Here is a 10,553-nt window from a genome sequence, read left to right as displayed (position 1 = left end):
CAAACATAAAGAATATATATTATCTTTCCTTATCTTTTCATTAATTCATACATTTTTAAATCATCGTACCCCTACAATTGTATAAATAAAAGTAAATACAAAATATTCTCTTTAATCCCTAAAATTTACATTTATGTTGTCTCAAATGCCTCAGGCCAAAACCAACGTCAAGCACCCTGCATCTTTTTATCAGCTGCTTTGAAGAAATCACACATCCACTGCTTTATAATAGGCAAGTTTTTTTTTTATTTAATTAGTTTTGTGTTAAATATAGGGACGAAATTCATTTTTTTTAAATCATTTTTTGCCTCATTTTTAAATCAATAAAATATTTTATATATACATATATATATATATATATATGTATTAAAAAAAAAAAAGAGAAAGAATGCCCAGAGCCAACGACGACAGGTAAAATCTACCCTGGGGAAAATGGCTGAAACGTCGTCGTAGCGAGTGCTACGTGGATTCTGTTCCGATTCTTTTTGTGCTCGCTTCTCGTTCTGTAAAAATTAGAATTAGAAGGGTTCGTTCAGCCAGAGCGAAACTCACTGGCTGAAAACAAGTAAGCTCTCTGCTCTCATTCCTTTTATTTCAATTCTTATTCTTATTCTTTATTCTCTTTAACCAAATATTTACTAGGTCCTTTCTCTGCTTGGTCTGCCTTGATCAAAACTGGTTTCTCTCGCTTTTTATATCTTCCTTCCCCGTCTTCTCCTTATCCCATTGTCATGTTTGCTTGAAATTTTGTTTTCTGTGACCATAAACATAGGACAAGTGATACCCTTTTCCATCTAAGGTGCTTGAAGAAATGGCCTACCGGAATTTGGTTATGCCTTACGGACATAGAGGGAAAAAGAAACCCAATAATCTTATGCTCTCCCTTTTATGCTCTCCCTTTTGCCAGTATAGTGTAGTTATTAGCTGTTTGTCAATGCACTTCACTTTGAAGAAAGTGTTTATGCCTTCTTGCATTTTGTTACTCTCAGTGATTCGGTGCCAAATGTAAAAAATTTTGTGGCCAACTCGAAGGCCAATTCAATTTCTGTAGCATGTAGCCATTTTATTTGTTTATGTGATCTATAACATCATGCTTTTTGTAGGTTCTTCTTTACATTGACATCATTGTTGTTCGTACAAAGGAAGATGTGCTACTTACTTTCACCCTGAACCATATGCATCTTTTGATTCTGGAGCTAACAAACCAGTCCTGCTATAACTTTATTTGCAGAAGTAGTGAATAAATAAAACATGGGAAAAGCATCAAGGGATAAGAGGGTAAGCCGTGCTTATAGTAAAAGTCTATTGCTTCTTTTTCCAGAATTCTGGATGTGATAATGAGATAATTGGCCTGCAGGGTATCTACTACCGAAAAGCAAAAGAAGAAGGTTGGCGTGCTCGAAGTGCCTTTAAGCTTCTTCAGATAGATGAGGAATTCAACATATTTGAAGGTCCATTATCCCTCTCTCTCTCTCTCTCTCTCTCTCTCTCTCTCTCTCTCTAAGTTGATTCCTTTTGTCTATCCCTGAGTAAGAATTAGGTCACAATGCATAAGATATTAATTTGGGTAGTGATTTGCTTACCTTGCCGTTTGATCATGATTTGATTTGTAGGGGTGAAGCGTGTGGTAGATTTATGTGCTGCACCAGGTAGTTGGAGTCAGGTATACTTAATTTGAATATGTTATTTGGTTGAATTATATAGGAAATGGTTATTTAAAGGCAATATCTTCCTTTCTGTGATATTTTAGCTATCAATTACAAAATAGTAAACTTCAGCAGTTTAACAATATCCTTGTTTCCCCTCCTCTATCTTTTGTTGCCAACAGCTGTACATTTTAACTTTGAACGTTTTCATATTACTTCTTGAAACTGGAAACTTCCTTTGGAATATAGCCTGCACCAAAATTTTATTGATATGCTATTTTAGTGGACATTATATTTACCTTATGGTGATGCTGTTTAGGGTGAGTGATGCACAATGCATCTTGACTGTTTTAAATGGTTCCCATTTGCAGGTTTTGAGCCGTAAATTATATCTGCCGGCTAAGCTTTCACAAGATTCAAGGTCAATTTTCAATCTGTTATTTGAAACGTATTTACATCAAAATTTGTAAAGGCTGATAGGCCAAGCTTAGGATTAAACCTTCACCTGAAATTACGTGCCCTGGCATTGCCTTACCTGTTGAAAATATAAAATAGATTGAGGATGTGCATGTTATGAGAATATTATAGCTGAATCTGGTTTTTGATTTACATTGAAGTTGTAGCTTGTCTTAGTTTCCAAACTTCCACTTTCTCTATCTCAGGCTAGTTAGATTGATCGCAGCCATGCAAATGTGGTATGCATGACTGAGGCTTGCAATAGATGACCTTGCTTATGAAAATGTAAATTGATTTTACACTGGCGTGCTATCTATTTTTTCATTTTCATTGAGTCAGACCTACCATTTTAGCTTATTGGTGTCTCTTGAATACACAAGGGAGGTGCAAGCAAACTAGTATGCTCAAGGAACAGCTTTCTATTAACTTTTTTTTTTAAAGTAAAATTAAATAATCGGAACAAAAATATTAGACTTGTTTTGTAAATATTAACAGGTGCTTGGCTTTATCTTGTTTTCTGGTTCATGTTTTTTAGCTACTTTTCTAAAGCTTGATTAGAGTCGATAGATACTTAACCTCAAACTATAAAAGTTGGCCTTTTAGTCATAAATTTAATTGGTACTAAGTTATTGTATGTTGTTAATAGAAGTTGAATGACTAAAATAAATCACTAGAATGTAAAATATTTGCTTTGAAATATAGGGACCAGGCAAGTAAAAAAGCAAGAAACAGGTGGGGAAGATGTGGTATTTGTCCATATTGATCCAAAATCCAAATGCAGATCTTTATATAAAAAGGAAACATAGACTCTTTTCATTTAAAAATCTTTGGCCATTTAATCTGTTTGGGAGAAAATCCACATGTAGTGGAGCCTGCCAATATTATTTTTATATTATTTTAATGTAGGAAATTGTAATAAATTATTAAAAAAAGGCTAAATATTTTTTCTGAGCTTGAGGTTCTATTATTGTATTGAACTTAATGCGAGCTTGGTACTCCCATTCAAATTGATATTGAATAGCGAATTTTGAACTTGAGCTTCAGGTTGATTAATTAAATTAAGCATTACTGAGCTTAAACACCTGATCCTTAGCTCAGCTCTCATTGTTTACATTATACGCAGTTCATAATTTCATTGCATTACAATAAATATTGAAAAGAAATAATCTTTCATTTCCGAAGAAAAAGGAAAGAAAACATGAAATTTATTCTTCATTCTGTTGAGATGGTAACTTCCTAAAATTTGAGCTTGTCCTTGTGGTTTAATTAAAATAAGCATTACCAAGCCTAGATCCTTACACTCGGCTCAGCTCAAATTGTTTACACCCTTACACACACTTCATAATTTTCACTGTATTACAATAAATATTGAAAAATATAATACTTTCGTTGCCAAAGAAAAGGAAAGAAGACATGAAATTTATTCTTCATTCATATTGAGATGGTAACTTTCTACTTTGTGATTTGTAGGGATGATGATCCTCCTCTTATTGTGGCTATTGACTTGCAACCCATGGCTCCAATTGAAGGTGTTATCCAAGTACAGGGAGACATCACCAATGCCCGAACAGCTGAAGTGGTGAGGAACCGAGGATAGTTTACCTCTATCCTTCACATGTATTTTCCAATTAACCTTATATAGAAATTTTATGTTCATTGTTTCTTAAAAATTAAATGGCCTATTTCAATTATTTCAGTTTGATTGGAATATAATTTTATAATCATGTCTTCAAGTTGTTTAGTGAAGCATTGAGTAATATCATGGCATTCTTAAGTCTGATTATTAAAGAAGGTATGCAAGAATGATGTAAAAGTCTATAACTGGTGTGTAGATTTCCAAAGGCTCCTTTCTTGGATGAGCAGTATGAGTTGAACTAAATTCTGAGGACCATAAGAATGCTAAAAGAAATTTACTGGGAATATAAACTCCAAATGGAGTAGAATAGTAGAATGACCTATAATAAAATCTTCAAGCTGCCATCAACTAGTTGTATTTGTTAAATTAATTTTCCACTATTTTTTATCACTTTGGTGCTTTTGGGATGAGCCCACTGATACCTTAATATGGCAAATCAAATCAGTGTTATTTCATTATTGTTGCATGGTGGATGTTTCTTTATTACTCATGTCTCTTTTACAGGTCATTAGACATTTTGATGGCTGCAAGGCTGACCTGGTTGTATGTGATGGTGCACCCGATGGTAAAACAACATTTATAGTCCTTACTTCATATTATGTGGTTTATTGTTTAGATTAGCACAACAAAATAATATTTTATACTTTCTAATGATTGCTTTATACTGTTCTGATTTGCAGTCACTGGTCTCCATGATATGGATGAATTTGTTCAGTCTCAACTCATACTAGCGGTAAGAGTTCAAGAGTCCTTATTCTAGGAGACTTACTCCTGCATACCTAAGGATGTTATCTTCGTTTTGTGAAGGAATATGAATACATGTAACACACAAGAAAATTTCTGTGCCGCATTATTTATTCTGTGTTACTAATGTTTTTAGTTTGCCAAAATCTTGGAGACAATGACAATGATGAGGTTTATTTTATTCAATTTTTAGATCTTCCCTTTTATTATTATTATTATTATTATTATTATTATTATTATTATAGTCACCATTTGCATATCTATGTTAATCTTAAATAATTATGAACCATGGACTTTTGTCACATAATTGTGAATCTTACTAGTATCTATATATGATCTTTTATTGTTGATTCCAAAACCAAAACCTGTTATAGCAAAATTCCAAACTTTCACAACAAAATATCATAATTTTTCTTTTACAATAAAATCCAAAAAATTTTTTACAGTTAAATGCTAAATTTTTTTGTCAAAAATGTTGGAATCCTTTCTGAAAAATGGATGAGTTGATTAATCTATTTTCTGAATTGAGTAAATTGTGCCAAGTTAATACAAAATCAATCAAATTTGCCTGATTCTTTCCTTATTGGGTTTGTAAGACCTAATATGTTTAAAGCACAAAATTTAACTTCAATGTTACCAAGAAAAGAACCCCTTGAAATGCTAAGGAAAGAAGAAGAAAAACCCTTTCTCATACCTAAACAGTATACAAAACCAAACTATCTTGCTGTTGTGCGTGTATCTGCATTTCATTTCCTATCCCAGTTGTCCCACATGTTAACGATGTCTCGTGACTTTCATAATTTTTTTTTTTTTTTTTTTTTTTTTTTTTTTCATTTGACTTTCTTTGCACTATCCCTTCTTACCTTTCTTTTATATTTTCTTCTCTTTAACTGTTATCCATATAACAATCGTTATCACATGGTGATGTTACCCATCTTAGATGGGCCATCTGTTGTGTTTTTTGGTCATAGTTTGTTGACATTTTGTGTTTGGGACCTTTTTGTCCTATTGTGAACATGGTATAGTCTTAGGTCTTGAAGAATAAGGGTTTGATTGATGAAGCATAGAGATCATATGAAGAAGAATATAGGTGTTCCACTTTTCTTTTCATTTTTCTTTTTTTTTTTTTTCATACAGCTAGATGATTTAGGGCATAGTTGTTAGATATTTTTTATCAAATGAATATGAGATATGCTTCTTAACATTTATTTAGTTTATATATATATATATATATATATATATATATATTTATGTTTTAGAAGAACTGATCATGGGTTAACTTAGACCCACATTTCTTGCTTTACAAGCAAACATATATCCAATTGGCCATATCACTTCATATTTGTTAAAATATGTCATATTTTGATTTTTTTTTTTGTTTACATGGATTATTATTATTATTATTATTATTATTATTATTATTATTATTGATTTTAAGCATGGTTGTTAAATTAAGTTTCAAATCGAGAATCGAATCGAATCGTAAGATTCATTAAAAATTCTCAAAATTAATTAAAAATGATATATATTCTAAAAAATAAGTAAAAATGAATGTCATAATAATATATTTTGATAACTATAGAATTATCATTTAGCTAATTATAGAAGTATGTTTTATAATAGAACAATATATTCTTATTGTGTTTTATGGTTTTATGTTACAAATTATGAACTAAAAGACAATGACTATCATTGTTCATTATTGAAAATTTCTCTTAAATTTGATCAAATAATTAAATAAAAAAAGGATAGCGGGTTAAATTAAAAGATTAGGATGTGTTAATATAGAATGTAATAATTTGACAACTATAATTAGAGGAGTAAATCAACAATAAAAAAGAAAGAAAAGGGAGAGGAGAAAGAATGGCTGGTGGAAGAAAAATAGCTAGGAGAAGGTTTTATGTGCATTTCTCATTGTAAAAATAAAATGAAATCTTTAATTTTGAAGCTATAGGGTCTAACAACCCTTTAGAAAAAAAATTGACTGAATTGGTTGATTCACGCTGATTCACCCAATTTACTACCAGAACACAAGATTCAATCACGATTCAAGTACATTTGCGATTCACCCCATAGATTCGAATCGCTGGGATGGGAAATCATGTTGAATTGAGAATCGTACAAGTCAAACAACAGTGATTTTGAGAATTTGTATTGAATCTAATGATTCAATTCTTGATTCATAAAAGGAGGATTTGATTCTCAATTCGAATCTTGATTTCATGGCTATGGTTTGCTTGTATTACTATTCATCTCCAAGAATTTTGTTAATCATTTTTTTTTTTTTTATAACAATGATAGTAGCTTTGCTGGATCATATTATTTGCAGGGTTTGACAATTGTCACACACATCCTCTGAGAAGGTGGGAAATTTATCGCTAAGATATTTCGTGGAAAAGATACAAATCTTCTTTACTGCCAGGTGCACAAAATACTCATTAGAAACTCAACTCAATTTTTTAGGATTTAGTTTACAAGATCTGGTTACTTGTTTGTTATTTCAATCATTCCTTGACATTCTAGGGGGAAGCTTGTGTTCTGATAATTTTTTGTTCCCTGTTTGAAATTTTTAGACAATTAGTGAGGCTAACATTTCAGTTAATGATGTATGTTCAACCAATAAGCATAATTATGTTGGACTGATAAAAGCATAAAGAAGTATAGTAGATTTGTTACTGCAAGACAAGGGGCAGGCTTTTGTGTGATTATGGCAAGTAAGCTCATTAATAATTGGTTTATAGATACCAGTTGTCAAAGTATTATACTTGCATGTTGAAATTTTTATTGTAAATTAGTAACTGAATTATCAGTTGACTAGCTTTTCCACATAATTACAAATGTTGGTGGATCTTCCTGCTCACCTCTCTCCCTATTTTTTTTATTTGTTTGATTTAGTGACATGAGTCATATGGCCGAAGGACATGATTAAATGAAATATTCTTGTTTTTAGCTCAAACACTCTATTTATGTTTTTTTTTTCCCTCCCATTGCAGCTCAAATTATTTTTCCCCGTTGTGACTTTTGCAAAACCAAAAAGTAGCCGCAATTCCAGCATAGGTAAGAGTAACCTTTTCTTTTGTTGTCCTTTTTCTTGGCAAATCACCTGCTTAGTTATCTGTAGTCTTGAATTTAACTGGTCTTAGTTGACCGAATTGAATCACTTACGTTGGGGATTACATGGCCATACCCAGTAACTCTGTATAGTATATTCTATAGGACTGAGCAGCTGCAATGCATAAGAAATATATTTCTAGAAAATGAGTTGATATATAATGAAATGCAATTCAATATGATTTCCCAGTGAACTAGAAAATATCTGGTTTTGCATGATTTTTTTTTTTTTATTTACATGCATGCTTTTGTGAGAGTTTGATCTTTCTATGGGACAAGGGTCAAGATTGCAAAATGTGGGAAGCATTGCTTTATGGGGCACTAGAATAGGAATATCATCCTATTGGAGCAGTACCACCATCCCTACCCACAAAAGGATAGAGGTGGATCAACCATGGCATTGATGCCAGTGATGATGAGCTTAAAACCAGTAGATGATCTTACATGCATTGCACAAAGCAGGATTAAATGCCTATAACTAATATTATATTGTTCCTAATGCAGAGGCATTTGCAGTTTGTGAGAATTATTCCCCTCCTGAGGGATTTAATCCAAAAGACTTACATCGCCTCCTAGAAAAGGTGGGAAGCCCCTCAGGCATGGATGATCTAGGTAATCTAACAATGTCATTACATAAATATATAATTATTATTTGGCTTATGTATTTATATGTTTGTGCATTTGTATGCGTACTAACTTTAATATGGATTGTTAAAGAACCATGCTTAGAATATCATTTTTTGTTTGAATAATGGTTTTTTTTTGGCAAAATATCAGCAGAGACATCTTTGTATCCATTCTCTATTAATGGATACTAATTTTTTTCTCTTTTGCAATTCATAATCAATTACATTGAGCAAAGAATATCTTAGGTCATATTTGGTTCTTTTGTCCCCTCCATGGGACAACTCATGCAAAACTAGCAAAGTTTGCAGCTTTTTTTTCCCCTAATTTTTAAGTTCTTTGTCATAAACTACAAATGATTGAGCAACATAACCTTTTCTAGCACTCACTTTCATTCAATTCTAATCACTAGGAGTAGTGGAATGTAGGCAGAGAGTGATTGAGAAGCCATCCATGCAATGCAAGGAGTATTACACTGTTGATTTGACTTTGCATGAATAGTGCAGGCTGCCCCTACCTTGCATTTTGTCTGGTTATAGCCTGATGCAACAATAACAACTAAATTTTAATCCCAATTTAGTTGGAGTCGGCTGTGTGATTCCTTATTCGCCATTCAGCTTTGTTTGAAACCAATTTTTCATCAATATAAAAAAATTGTAAATCTTTTAATACTACTTCCCTCCACATTATTTTAGGTCTCTACTTGTTCTTCCTCACTTCTTCCACCACTAGTTGATTACATTTTCATACTGGAGTGTTTGATTATCCATCTTGGACATAACCAAACCATCTTAATTGACATCCATTTGCCTGATGGGATTGCCATCGATTTTCATAGAACTTGAAAAGTAACTTTTCATTAAAGATAAAATCACATATTTTGACTTCTTTTTTTTTTTTTTTAAATAAGCGAATAAATTTTTATTAGAAATGCAAGAGGCAGGTGTGCAAAGCCTGCACCAATCTCCAACTTAGAGAAAGGAGTTGTACCAATCTCCAACTCAGAGAAAGGAGTTGAACTGAATAGTTGATGCAGAACCAATAGAACAAAGTGGACAAAAAACAAATTCTCAATTTTATTAAATCTCAATATCAATAACAATCATAATAAATTCTACCAAAATATCTAGAAGACATAGGTATTTATAGTGATATTTGTAATCCTACTAGCGCTAGGATTTGGTATCCTAAAAAAGAAAATACTAAGAAAATTCTAAATAGGAATTTCTAAATAAAATGAACTACTACTTTCTAAATGATACTAAAATTCCAAATAATATAAAAATTCTAAATAATATAAATTTTTTAATTAATAGAAACCTAAAATTCATAATTTTACAATTAAAAGTTAAATTATAATAATAATAAAAGTTTGATTTCCTTGACTGCATCAATATTATTGTTCTTTTTAATATTGTATTTGGTCTCCCCAACTATGCTTTGATCAAATGAGATGAAGTGTTACACAGCTGTCGTTAAATTGATGGTTCTTCTGGGGCTTGTTCTAAATATATCTCGTTTTTCATTGCTGGATTGTTGGTAATTTTCTGGAAATTGTATTTGTTTGTTACAGATTGCAGCAGTGGATGGTTAGAAGGACCGAATAAGGTTTATATCCCATTTCTAGCATGTGGGGACCTTAGTGGATATGACTCCGATCGATCATATCCACTACCGAAAGTTGGTGAGGGCACCTATCAGAGCCTGGATCCTGTACAACTCCCAATTGCCCCTCCTTACAAGAGAGCTCTTGAAATGAAGAAAGCTTCTAATCATGGCATCAGAGAGCTTGAAAAACTCTCCTTGGATTCTTGATCTTGCCACTAAGATTTTGATTTTCTTTTTCTTTTTCTATTCACTTTTACACGAGCTAAGCGAATTTGGAAGAATTAATTTTGTTGTACTTGCATATTACTGTCAGACATACAATGATTACCATGTCGTAAGTATTATTTCTCATGATGATCAATTTAATGTCTCTCAAATCATTGACAGGCCTTAATTTCCATACGTGTCTTCTTTTTTTCTATGATATGCACACGAGATCACTAATTTGTATCAGGAATAAATACCATATAGACATGAATTCCACATCCCTCGGGGCATTGGTAGCGCCCAGGAATGATGACATTGGAGAATTTTTGGCCATGCCTCCTATTGAGAGTGTTCAGTAAGTCTTACGACTCGTGTGCCAATCGTGTAGGAGTCATTGAAGTAAAAAACAATAAAATAAAGTGACTGCCTAGTGGGATATTCGCTGAGCTTTGGAATTATGGCCCTGATAATGACTCAACCATCTAGGACTGGCCCACACTTGGAATGGTCTGTATCCATTA

The 10,553-nt window shown here is 32.3% G+C and overlaps 1 pseudogene; it reads left to right on the top strand.

Annotated features, from left to right (window-relative positions):
* The first annotated feature begins 622 nt into the window (after positions 1-622).
* On the top strand, positions 623-10,222 carry LOC110648439 (putative tRNA (cytidine(32)/guanosine(34)-2'-O)-methyltransferase; annotated as a pseudogene).
* Positions 10,223-10,553: the final 331 nt, after the last annotated feature.

Source organism: Hevea brasiliensis, chromosome 3 (genome assembly GCF_030052815.1).
Source record: "Hevea brasiliensis isolate MT/VB/25A 57/8 chromosome 3, ASM3005281v1, whole genome shotgun sequence".
In the NCBI taxonomy this organism is placed as follows: domain Eukaryota; kingdom Viridiplantae; phylum Streptophyta; class Magnoliopsida; order Malpighiales; family Euphorbiaceae; genus Hevea; species Hevea brasiliensis.
This window is presented reverse-complemented; position numbering and strand designations above follow the sequence as displayed.